This window comes from Taudactylus pleione, unplaced genomic scaffold, assembly GCF_031769625.1.
Source record: "Taudactylus pleione unplaced genomic scaffold, aTauple2 ptg000114l, whole genome shotgun sequence".
NCBI lineage: Eukaryota > Metazoa > Chordata > Amphibia > Anura > Myobatrachidae > Taudactylus > Taudactylus pleione.
The window spans coordinates 26,620,675-26,634,303 of NW_028284516.1; the positions used below are offsets into that span (position 1 = coordinate 26,620,675).

The following is a 13,629-nucleotide window of genomic DNA, read 5'->3' on the forward strand; positions in this document are numbered from 1 at the left end:
ATATGCTGCAGATGTTTTCTTCATTGCCAGAGTAGCGGCAGGTGCATTCTTGCAGAATTTTTAAAAATCATTTAAGGGACTTAAAAATATGCTTGCACCCATTGTACCCCAAATTTGATGGGCATAGTTCTTTCCCCCCCCAAAAAAATTCTAAATGCTCTTCTGCATCACCTTCTTCCAAGCCGCATTTATGCACCTGCCACAGCTATTTAAAAACCCGACTTTCTTCTGCAGGCAAAAACGTGGGTACCCATAGTGAACCCCCATGTCTGGACATCTTTAGGAAGGTCCTAGGATTATTTCCTGAAAATTCCAGGTTTTTTTCGCTGATCCAAGTTTTGCCGGTTCCCGATTTCGCCTACTTTGAAATTGAATACAGGGAATAGCGGGCACGTGTGCTATACTTTTCCGTCTGGAAAACAGGTGAAGGAGACGAAAAGTCCAGCAGGCGAGAAGTCTGGACTTTTCGCCTCAAATTGAAAACAGGCCTTAGTAAGGAACACTCAAACTCCAACCAACTCTTCCCATGGGCCGGTGCAAGCCATTGCACTTCAGCAAACTTTTGCACCATGTTGGACCCAATAAACTGTGGGCTTTTACAGAGAACTAGGTACACCCAGTGGCGGATCCAGGGGGGGGGGGGTGATCAGGGCACACCCCTAACAGCTAAACAGCTGCGGCAGCGCAGAGCAGTTGAATGAGTGCTCGTCCTGCAGTGCAGCTTGTGATATGTACAGTGCCAAATCAAGGGGAGGCATGGAGGAGGCACATGTCTCCGGCCCCCCCACCCCACAAGCGCACATTAATTCTCCCGGCCCCATGATTGGCGGTGGGCGGCGGGCCGGAGGCGCAGTGGAGTCGGGCCAGAAGAGGAGCATGGATGGGCCAGAGAAAGAGCGGGGCGGGCCTGAGGAGGAGTTTCGAAGGCCAGTGGAATAGTGGGGCAAACTGCAGGAGAGTACGGCGGGCCAGAGAAAGAGTGGAGATGGACCGGAGGAGGTGTGGGACAGGTGGGCCGCCACAGGACAGACAGCTGGGAGGCTGGGTCTCCTCATCAATGCCACACACAGCGGTAGCATACAGGGTGTCCCCAGTAGCACACAAATAAATTGCAGCTGTTAAGCCCACTGACAGGGATGGCAGTTACTCTGTCATGGACACAGGAGGACCAATCAGAAGCTGGCAGACTAGCAGTGTCCAATGAGAATGAGTGTGTATTTTGAGCTTGATCTTATTGGCCGGGGCTCGTCTCCAGGATCTAATGATTGGCTGCTGTCCTGGAGCTGCTGTGATATGCCTAAGCAGCTTTGCCACTTAATGTACAGGAAAGGAGCATTTAGAAATCAGTTTGAGGGTAGACAGGGACTGCAGGGGAAAAAAGGGAAAAGGTGTGTGTGGGAGGGGTGACAGGTGAGGAGGGAGCATTAGCCAGAACAGAGAGAGTGTTAGAGGAAGGGAGAGAGGGGAAATATAACAATAAGAGGGAAAGCTAGGAGAGACATATAAGGGAAAGAGCAGGAGATAAAGCTAAATCATGGAAGAGAGAGCACATGGGACATAGGAGAGGGGGGATTTCTGTTTGGTTGGGGGGGGTTTGAGTGAGAGTCCTGGATGCATATACGTGAAGCCGCTGGCGTAATAATACAGAACCTCAAGACAGAGTTCAACAAAAGAAGGAATTGGATCAGCCAATGGTGCTGGAACCCCTGCAGCCAGTGGTTTTCAAGTCAGTGTTTGTGTGAATGTATACAGTTAGTTGAACTTTTTTTATATGATTTCACAGTGTATGTATGTATGTATGTATGTATGTATATGAGGAGAGGAGTCAGGATTAATTCGTAAACCGCTCCCCCTAAAAAAAAAAGTCTAGATCCGCCCCTGGGTACACCTGCATAAATTGATATGCTACAGAATTTCAAGCACATGCAATACAACTCCTATCACACACAGTTCCATCATAAGTATAAATAAGTGCAAATAAAAGCCTTACACAAGCCAGAACCACAAACACTACCCATGGCCACCAGCTGCGTGCCCTGAACCTGACCCAATGTTATTTTTTCAACAACTGATTTCCAGATATATAATTGAACGACCCATCATAGGTAACATTAATATGACAACAAGTTATTGTAAGTAAACTGTTAATATAATTTTTCTCTGTAACTTATCTATTTTACAAGTATCTATAATGTGAATGCAATATATAAACAGATAATACCATATCTAAGCGCACTGTCTTTATAGCATGCATGCATGGGTACTATAGGTCAGTAATATACAAATCATAATCTAAAAAGCTTCTAACAAAATAAATAATGGAGCGTACACACGGTCAGATTTGTCAGACTTGTCAGATGAACGACTGAACGATTGAACGATTTGAACGATTTTACCAAAGTTTTGAATGATTTGAACGATTGAACGATTTTTGACTGCATTAAAATGAATGGAATCGTCCAAGTCTGACTGCAAACCCATCAGATGTCAGATATCGTTATCTGACAAACGGGAACGCGCATCGTTGATCGTCCATCGTTCAGGCATGTCAGATATGAACGATTTTCCTTCAGATATGAACGACTGAACGATTTTTAAATCGTTATCGTTCATATCTGAAGGAAAAATCTGATCGTGTGTATGCACCATTAGTGATACATTGCATCATCTATGAGGACAATAGTCACTCATTCTAGGAAATCAAGTGAGTCGATGTAACAGGTATGTATTTGGCCATAGTGATTTCAGTGACAAACTAGGGGCCTGATTCAGAGCCATTCGCTATTTGTGGTCGTTCGTTCAAAAACAAGGGGTGGCTATTCAAATGATCCGTTCGCAAATTGCAGTCTGTTCCCACCTCTAAGTCTGAACGAGCGAGCAAAACATACGCTCGTTTATTTGATAAAAACGCCCCCTGGCCGCACGCACCATACGTCATGTCCGCTATTTATTAGATTAATCGAGTACATCGTACAGCGTATGAACTGCTCGCTATTCTTGTGGTTGGTGTTTTCAACCGCTATTTTGCGAGCAGTTCTGAGTTAAAAAAAACCAAGTGACGTGGTCAATGACGCTGCTGTATTAATTATGCACTCCCTTAAAACGCCCGTTTTGACCTTTAAGCACGCCTGCGTTCGGATCTCCACTCCCCGTTTTCAAGCACCTTCCCCTGTTACCACCCACATACGCCTCCTCCTGTCACTCAAAATAGCAGGCCCTCGCTATATATTGCGTACCAACGATTTTCGGCCGCACTGACTGGTTCGCGCATGCGTACTAAAAACCGTACGCATGCGCAGATGTGCGAACATCGCTCGGAACGAGCGTACTGCCGCTAGCGAGTGGCTCTGAATGAGGGCCTAGGTTTCCTCTTTGATGAATCTGCTTAATAATATGTTGTTTTATTTAACAGATATAAAGAACTACAGTAGTATCTTTCCACAAACTTTAAAGAAGTACCATCCATTTGTTTTTCTTTACTCATCAGGTCACCTCTTATTTTACAATTACATTAACCCTTCCAGCTCTTCTGGCTGTATTCCTTACTGTACTAACACCAACCATTGATAAAATGTGAAAAGATACTGTAAAACTGTTAACGTTCCCTTGCACATTTTGTATATTACATTACCTTGCCTTACACTGCTGCTACAGTACCTACCAACCACCTTTGTATGCAATATTAAAAGCTCCCTTTTTAAAAAAAAATAAAATATATATTTTACAATGTGTAAAATATCAGCTCCTCGTCATCAGTGGTGCCTATAAAATGATTGTCTTTTTTTAATGTCCTCTTGTTTTTCTTTCAGTAAGCTGTCAGATCATGTGTCCGGCTCCGCAGTCCTAAGCGCAGCAAGTCACAGACCAGAGCCACCCAGCGAGATGTGACCAGCGTTTTGATGCACTAGGAAAGTGTGCAGCTAGCTGGTTTTTAGCTCCCCCTGACAAGCCTGCCCCTGGGCTTGTCAATCACTTGCCATTGTCAATGTGTGGAAATGAAATTCATCTAGGCCGTTGATAAATTATTTAAATAACAATGTAAATAATAATTGAAATACAAAATGCAAATGTGTTTGGGAACCTTTTACTGTAATGACATCAAAATAGCATTTTATGAACATGTGCATAGGCCGTTTTACACACTTGCCAGCGGTAGCACATGGAACACATGTAAGGAATGCTGAACCCACCATAAATATTTTGCCTGAGTGTTCACCACCTGGAACAGTAAATTATACTTTGACAACAAGCTGGACTTCCCCAGAGGCAGAGAGGTATTTAACTGCTCTATTTATTGCACAGAGGACAATTACTTGATTTCTTTTAAGTTCACACAACATCTTTACTGTAATTCTATTAATAAATCTCATATACGTCCTTTTTTTGTTATTCTCTCAGGCCTTGAAACTGGATATGAGTTCACTGGCTACATTATGGGGGACATGTGTTTATAACAATACTATTTTAGAACACACACTTGGAAACAGAATAACTTCACTGTTATGTTACATGCAAAGTTAAAGTATATTATAATGTGCTTAACTCTGTTTGAGCTCTTTAAAAATACTGATTTTAACTTTTTGGCCCACTTGTGCCTATTAAAAATAAAAGTTTTTTTTTCTTAGTAAAAAATTTACTAATCATATATAATAATTCACATGTACAGCTTCTATTCTGTTATTTTCCATATAAAATTGGCCAATAGAGGCGCTATTCCATTCAAGGCTATAGAGTATAGCGCACTTTACTTTAGCCCTACAAGCAGGGCTGTGGAGTAGGTACGCCAAACCTTTGTCACCTCCCTCTCTATTTTACTACTGTACAACTCTGACTCCCACATAAGTGGCAAATGTATATATATGTATATATTGTAGTAACAAATGTAATGTAGTAAAAAGGTAGCGCAAGGCATTTTCATCACCACCGCGTAAATTGTCAGGCTACTTACAATGATTGCACATAGAATATATATATTCATTTTATGAAAATTTCTGAATAAAGAAAACTTGCTAAATTCCAAGGAAAGTAAATATGCATCAAATTATGGGGGGGAGATTTATCAAAGCTTGGCGAGAGTTAAAGTGGAGAGTGATAAAGTACCAACCAATCAGCTCCTAACTGTCATTTTACAAACACAGGCTGTAAAGTGACAGCTAGAAGCTGATTGGTTGGTACTTTATCTCTCTCCAAGCTTTGATAAATCTTCTCTATGTATTTAATAAATAAATAATAGGGTTTTAACATAAACTTAGGATAGTTGTTTTTAACTGTTTAACGATTTATATATTTTACTGGCACTGTCCCGCTGTCCCACCCGCAGGCCGCAGTGTCCCGCGTGCGGGGGAAGCTGGGGAGGACACTCTCACACCACTGCTCAGCTATGCGTCACCCATATACACTTTGTCGGATCTGGATGAGGCTTTCTAGCAGTTCCCGGAGCGCTGGGCAAAACAGGGACATGGCTCGCGGGCATAGCATTTCTCACGAGGCTACGCCCCCTTGTTGATATGCCACGCTCAGTATTTTTGGGTTTGTGCCGTCGGTACATTTCTACCAACTCAGACTCCATGACTCAGACTCCTCAGCCCCGCCTATAATATGTAATATGAACAGCTATAGAATAAAAACTTGATTTTTGTTGGACCATTTGCTTCACTTGACAGCTCTCACTAGGGAGTTTATTTTCAAGGAAGAGGGATGTGGTTCTCGGAAAAGAATAACTCATGCCTTACAGTTTTAATTATTTATATAAAGATAAAATGAAAACACCCTCAGAATTTGTCTCTCTTATATACTTTATAAATGCTTTTGGTATCTAGCTGACAAGCTTCTAAAAACTGTACTTTTTTTGCATTTGGCTCCCTCTTACAGCTTTCATCCCAGATCTAAACGCAAATGGCTGCCATTGTAATGGTATAGCCTCACATAAACAATTAGGTTAGGGACCTCACACTATTTCATGGCCTGGAGCACAGCGCCCCTCACTGTCATTTCTTTAAATAAAATGGCATTTTCTGAGCACTTTCAGAAGCTTTTGCAGCCTGATACTCTCACAAATATCTTTAGCTTTGCACCCCTAGAAAGTTTAATAGCTCATCTACCCCCTTTGTGCTGTGTTTATTCTTAATAGTCCTCTTTAGTGGCGATCTTGCTTTCCTCACTGTAGACATAACCAAAATGTGGAAATTCTATTTAGTTAGTAGATTTCCTATGGGGGAGATGTACCAATCCTTCTAAAGAGTGGATAAGTGGACAAATAGAGAAGTTGCACTTTTGTTTTTGTACCACTGTAACACCCGTAGCTGAAGCAGTGAGGGATGGGAACCAATAATCTGCCCAGCCTGTGTCCTATAGTGTGCATCTGGCCAGGTGAGGATTATCAAGGGGGCCCTTATGGACAGGAAGGTCTTATAAGAGCGGCTTATAGTGAACCAGGCTACCTATAGAAATGCCACAATCTGCCCTGCCATCTTCAAACATGTCAGGGTGTAGAGAGCGGAGACACATGGTCACCTATAGCGCAGCTTACCTCATATGGCTCCAAAAACTGTCTGCCCAGCATCACACACACATACACACAGGAGATGTAACAAACTATCGAGAGTGATCAAGTGGAGAAGTTGTCCATAGCAGCCAATCAGCTTCTAACTCACAGTTTAAAAAAATACAGTTAGAAGCTGATTGGTTGGTATGGGTAACTTCTTCCCTTTATCTCTCTCACAGGTTTGATACATCTCCCCCATAGACTGACCCTGCAGACAAATTTGAGGGTGGGCCTTCTAATGAGAGAAGCAGCTGCTGCTGACAATGCACACTCAGTACAGTGAAGTCCAACTCCTCAAGACTTTGGATGACCCGCTGGCCTCACATCACAGAAGGAATAGCTTCAGGAAGGCAGGAGTTGTCACCGGGGGCACTTGCCCCGCCAGCCCCCATAGCTGTGCTGCTGCACGTTGGCCCTGCTAAAATGAGATCACAATAAAATATATACATTTTCACAAATATATTTTGACTGGATATAGTGATCTATGCTTCTTAGTTCATATCTATCTTGCTGCCAGGGCTGTGAGAGGAGGGATAGTAGGGTCAATCCAATTCATCCATGTTCCATATGGTCTGATCAATGTTACTCTCATGGGGGCTTATGAGAGAATGTAAAACTACTGCACCCACATGTTAGCTAACTATCAATCAAAATCTATACCATGGTAGTCCTGCTAATGCACTCATACTACTGCCCAATCTTTCCTAAGGTCCCACGTGCTTAACTAACAGCTTGTTTTAAATCCACCATTATTATGCGCTGTGACTAAAATAAAGCTGCAAAATACGTTACAGAATAGATAATTTTCATACATACAACATAGTTGTTCTCACATCCAGGTTTAAGAATTCCACAAATACCACAAATCAGTGCAAAAGTAAAAAAAAAAAATGCCATTCCCATCGCTGAGGTCTAAAATTTGAATGCAGCATGTTAACATGATGATCAGGTGCACTACTAGCACAATGCATCTATCGGTAAAGGAGCAATTCATAAGTTAATTAATAGAGCATGGGAAATGTGTTACAAATACATCATTAAACTGCACCTTACTTTTGGTGAGTATTATTTATCCATTTTCCCAGTGCATATGTGTGTGAACTAGCCCTCATTTTATAACTTGGTGTAGATCAAGCAAAGTTCATTGCTGATTGGTTATAACGGGAGTTTCCACATTTGTATCATATCTATTATGTTACTGGAGCAGCAGTAAGCACACTGTGCGATATTTCCCTATTTGCTGGCATCAAACTATGGCCAAGCTTTAATGTTGTGGTGTCCAACCTAATGGTCTGGACTGCTATTGTTGTCCCAGATTCTGTTTTTGGGGTCTGCTGGCGATCTTGGTATTCGTGTTCACAATTAAATTGCACACTAACACGTGTAGTTCCACAACAATGGCACACTGATAGTTGAGGTGCCAGCTAAAAACTAAAGGCAGACTAGCACTGATCTATGGCAAATTCTCATTTAAATCGTCGCTCTCAAATTTGGAAAATACTATACATCAAAATGATCTTTCATCCTGTTCGCACTTTGCATTCTACTAGGTGGTATATTTAATAAAGTGCAGGTTTTTGAAAGTGGAGATGTTGTCCATAGCAACCAATCAAATTCTAGCTATTTTCTTCTAGAAAGTGCTGAATGGTTGCTATGGGCAACAACTCCTATTCTAAAAGGCAGCATACCATATACCCCTAGATTTTAGCATTCTACTAGCTGTTATTTACTAGTACTGTAGCATTGTCGGTGGCTTTCGAGCCTTCTAGGATGGCATAGAAATGAACTAAATATACCATTCAGAGTTTTACACACATTCTATAAATGACATAGTAGATTGATAATAATGTAGCAGTTTTTGAATGCATCTATATAGAGCACAGACCAAATGCTGTGTTGCAAAAGTTTGACTTAAGGCATAAATAGAATCCATGAAGTATTTTGTTGTATTAAATACATAATCTTGCTGATCTTGATGCTATGCATATCCATATTTTGTGTCATATATCGGTGTTACAGAACTGCAGGGCGCTTTCTGAAATCCAATCTGTGCTTCCTAAGTATGACTGACAGAGTCTTAACCGATAATAACGCCATATCACGAATTGAAATACCACAGAAACTGATAATTATATCTTTTGATTACTGATGGCTATGTTCTTTATATATGCAAATGACTGCAGTAACAAAATACATCGTAACTCTGAAAATATCCAAAATATAAGAGAGGGAGAAATGATCTAGAGTAACAGTTGATCTTTTATACAAGATATAGAACGTGTATATTGTGCTTCTAATTACACTTTAAAACAAACTCCATTAAATCAGCATCTGAGTATCTGACATTTCTCTGTGGTCTGGTATTTAGCAAATAGCAGACCACGGGGATGATTATTTATTTATTACCAATTATTTATATAGCACACACATATTCCGCAGCGCTTTACAGAGAATATTTGTCCATTCACATCAGTCCCTGCCCCAATGGAGCTCACAATCTATATTCCCTACCACATGCTCACATACACAGGTAAATTTTTTTGTTGGGTCCTCCCAATTAACCTACCAGTATATTTTTGGTGTGTGGGAGGAAACCGGAGCACCCGGAGGAAACCCATGCAAGAACAGGAAGAACATACAAACTCCGCACAGTTGGGGCCATGGTAGGAATCGAACTCATGACCTCAGTGCTGTGAGGCAGTAATGCTAACCATTACACCGTCTGTGCTGTGTTACCAGTGATAACTCAAGTTCAGATCTTTGTTTTAACAAGTGTTTAAATATTTGTGTGCATATATATATATATGTATATATATATATATATCTGTTCTTTTTTTAATTCATCGACAAATCCACACACTTTGAAATATCAATCAAAATCATTCATGCTGGCACACGTCCTAACCTTGCCTTGGTGAGCATAGTATGCAACAGAGCTACCTAGGATGGAATGTGGGGTTGTACTAGAGCAACAAGTGGAAGAACTCATACACTACTTTGAGGCATGAGCAGTGTGTTTTGAGAGCAGTAAAGATGCATTTACTATGCAATCATTTTAAAGTGTGCCCATGGCTTACATGCAGTGGAGGTGGCAGCGAATGTTAACGCTGAACAAATAATCATGATAATTCATTAAATCAGTAGGAAATATTTTTAATTCTGAATTTCTGAGGCATGAGGCACATTGCCTCAGTGATGTCACTAATACCCCTTTCAGACCGATGATCCGGGAAATACACACGTCTATCAGCCTGTGAATTTCCCGGGTTTCAGTCCCCAACTCTGGTAAAGAGCCGGATCTTGGACATGGGACTTCAACCCGGGTCGTTTGCATTCACGCATAGCAAAACCTGGCTCAATGTGCATTCACATGCAAAAAACTGGAGTTTTGCACTTTGTCAAAGGAGTATAATTGGAAATGCCTCAAATAAGTAGAAGTTCCTAACAACCTGATAGGCTGTATTTTTGTAAATATTATTTCGGGTTACTGCTCTAGTAGGTGCACAGTTTAATATGTACAATTCATAGGATAGGCAAGTTTTAACACTACGTGAATGGCTCTACTACATCTAATATTAGCCACCTACATCCAGAGTCACTCTAAGTGCACAAGTGTGGGACTATCTACACCCTGTATATCCAAAATTCTACAGACCTACTGGAGGAAATTAAACACCTAGGCTCACCATGCAAGACGCAACAGACATTAGCTAATTATCATTAATGGTCAGTACTGCATTCAGTAGTACGTAACAGAAACTAATGCACAATATTTAAAATTAGTCACCAGGTTTAAAATCCTGTAATAACTCAATAGTGATTGCTAGGTCTTTAGGAATAAGAACCGTCGTTACATAAACTCACAAGTTCATACTGTATATTGAATTTTCATGCAAATTACATTACACATATATCATGTTAAATAAAAAGTTACCACAACTGTTACATTAGTGGATCAGTTTCCTGTTCCTAATGTAGCGAAATAATTTTATATAAATATATTTATTTAAAATACTAATAACATTATATTTTAATCTTTACTTGCACAACAATCAGAAGGAGCCCCTAAGCAATAGTGAAACAAGCCCTGACAAACAGAAAGGAGCACATGCAGAGATATCCAATGACAGGCATAAATAATACAACTGGATTACCTACAAAGCTTAGGTAATGTGCCACGGTCCATTGGTTCATACAATGTTATTTTTGGATAATGAAACCTTAGGGATTTAGTACCACTACTCCCACAAAAAAACAACATATCTTGAATAGCAAGACAACAATAATATAATGTACACATTATCTTTTAAAATGAATGAGGTCAGGTAACATTGTTAGAATGCATACAATACAGGCCCATCAAAGCAAGCCAATCAGCATAGCAATCAAGGATATGAGAGCCTCAATTACTGATATCAAATTAGGAAACAAGCAACTGACATTGTAATAAATCTTGTTTGTGCTATACAGGAAAAAATAAATACATGATGACTACTTAGGGGTAACGCCACTTGTGTCTAGTTATTTGTGGTCTGGGACATAATACTATTAATGACGTGCAATGCTTAGACACCAGCAAGTATTTCTTATCTATCCAAATGTCACTTCTGGGTGAATTTAACTGTGAACTTTCTTTCTAGGGAAGTAATAATCATTTAAACAGCAAATGCCAAGCCAACATCCATGCCCAACTACATACTGTAGCAATCCAACAGAGTGCAAGCTCAGTGGATGAAGACATGATGTGCATATTTTAAAGTTCTAATACCTGTGCAATGGTTTCAATACATCTTCACAAATTTTAATTGGGGTTTTCTAAAATGTGTACTACTTCACTTTGCCCCTTCAGCATTAAACCTGCGCTTTCCTTTACAGTGGTTTAATCCAACCATGTATAAAAGGTAAGGTACAGTATTTCCTAGAAAGTCTTCTGAGAAAGTACCAGATATATCCACAGCAATTCATTTCTTCCTGGATACAACGTTTCCAATTGAAACAAGTGCTTATTTAACCCCTTATAAATCAGATCAGGCTAGTACAGTATCCTGAATTAACTCTCCTGCTGCTGGATGAGAGGCTACATCATAAGGGGAACAGGTAAAGCCAGACTCAGTTTAAAGCTCTGCTTGTAGCTCCTAAGCAAAAACGAGAAACTTAGCTTATGCTCACCAAAGTGAGGGTTTATTCAGCACCCCTCTCTCTCTCATGCAGAACAACATCCAGTGAGTCCTCAGTGTTATCTATAACAGGCACAATAACAGCATTGATAAGGCAGCGGTCAGTGACAAGCACACACATACATGCAAGCAGAATAGTATCATATTTGACTATACCTGAACAGACAAGAGGAACCCTTGTTGTCCCCCTTTGCTCCTCTTCCTTGCAGATCACTTGCAGGAGACCACACAGCTCCAGCAATGCAGCCTTTCTGCCCTAATCCCCACTCCAATGTGATGACACACTCTAACCCCAACCATCTGTTGCAACACGTCCCGCAGCACTCAGCAGCACAGTGCTGTGTGTCAGGACAGGCTGCCCAATCCAATGGCTGGGGCTGGATATCTCTGCACAGGCTGCAGGCACAGGAAGAAAAATAAAAAAAAAAATGAAAAAAAAGTAAAAAGAAAGAAGCTGCAGGTCTGCAAACTCTTACCCGAGTAACCTGAGATTTTGAGAGGGGAGCGCTATAAAAAGAGTGCAAGTGGGAGGTGCTGTGTGCTGCTGGGGAAGGTAGGGAGAGGGTGTGATCAGGTCTGATGACCAGTTGTGCTGCTAATTCTTGCAGCAACCCCCTTGCAATCCCGATTCCTCAGGGACCACTAGGATCTTCACACAGTGGGGGATACACATAAGCAAGAAACATCCCACTTAAACATAATGGTTTTATTGCCATGAAGGGTCATTTCCTGTGGGAGACACGCTTTCTAAAGGAGACAATTCATTTATTTATTTTAAAGGGGGCTGATAAAGTGCTAATGTACAACTAGTTTGCACTGAAATGTTAACTGAGTTTATTTTGTTTGCAGCCCACCAGCACCCCTGCTCCATGTGTCTGTTCCTGCTGCTACCAGCATTCCTGGGGAAAAGGAAAGTACTGTGTGTTTATCTTGTAGCAGATGCAGAGAAAGTGCCCGGTGACATGGTCTTGCTGTTTTCCCAATGTGTTATGTAATGGGGACCTAGATTGGATGTTGGTGTATCCCCCAGGACTCGGGGAAGTCATCGCTTATTATAGGCTAGGAACCCTGCATCTTTGTTTCTGTAAAAATGAAAACTCCCCCATCATTTCAATGAGCTGAACTGTGAACTTGCATACACCGGCCATGTGTTGTTACATGGGATCCCGCTGTCTGCTATTGTCTGCTGTCCCTGTGCAGCATGCTCAAGCAGCAATGAAGATGTGAATGGTTTGGGTGATGTGTGCGGGCTGGACAAGCCCATCCTGGGATCTCACATCAGCCCAACTGAATCTCTGCTTTTCATTCAATTTCTAAAGCGTTTTCTCATACTTCAATGCTAACTGGCTGTTTCTGTATAGAAGCTGCTTATGTGTAGCTTCATAATCCTACAGCTATATGTACAGAGATACTAAAGGGATGCAATGCACGCATAATGTTGAGAGTACCTATGGACAAAGTAGTTTTAAATAAGGCAACAACAAAAAAAATAAAATATATATATATATATATATATATATATATATCAGACACAATCAACATATAGAAAAGTGATTTAAGAGACATTTGTTGAAATTTATCTTTGACCATTAGGAATTTAGATTAGCTTCAATGAGGGGTATATTATGAGTTATTGTTGGTTATAAACCATAATAAGCCTATCTCCAATTTTATCTCGACACAGGTGCATTTCCTTTACATGATACGCATATTGGATACAGTTTGATTCACTACGCATGCACGTGGCTTTGTGCCAGTATTTTGAGCTGGACATATTTAATAATTCTAATTATAGACCCCGGCAAGTGTTCCATTCAACTTTAACTACCTCACTTTGTTGGTAAAATTATGGAGGTGTAACTAGTGGACCAACCTTATGTACTATACAAAAATACAACTGCCAGTAAG

The 13,629-nt window shown here is 40.7% G+C and overlaps 1 protein-coding gene across 4 annotated transcripts in view; it reads right to left on the minus strand.

The window, feature by feature from the left end:
• The window catches only part of SULF1 (sulfatase 1), a 133,713-nt gene extending 121,528 nt beyond the window's left edge, over window positions 1-12,185 (minus strand). For 3 of the 4 annotated variants that reach the window (XM_088471478.1, XM_088471476.1, XM_088471479.1), the window contains exon 1: window positions 11,878-12,185. The gene's annotated coding sequence lies outside the window, so the exon portion shown is untranslated. Of the gene's footprint in view, window positions 1-11,713; window positions 11,785-11,877 lie in introns of all 4 variants that reach the window. The other variant, XM_088471477.1, reaches the window with a different exon arrangement.
• Between the last annotated feature and the right edge of the window lie 1,444 nt (window positions 12,186-13,629).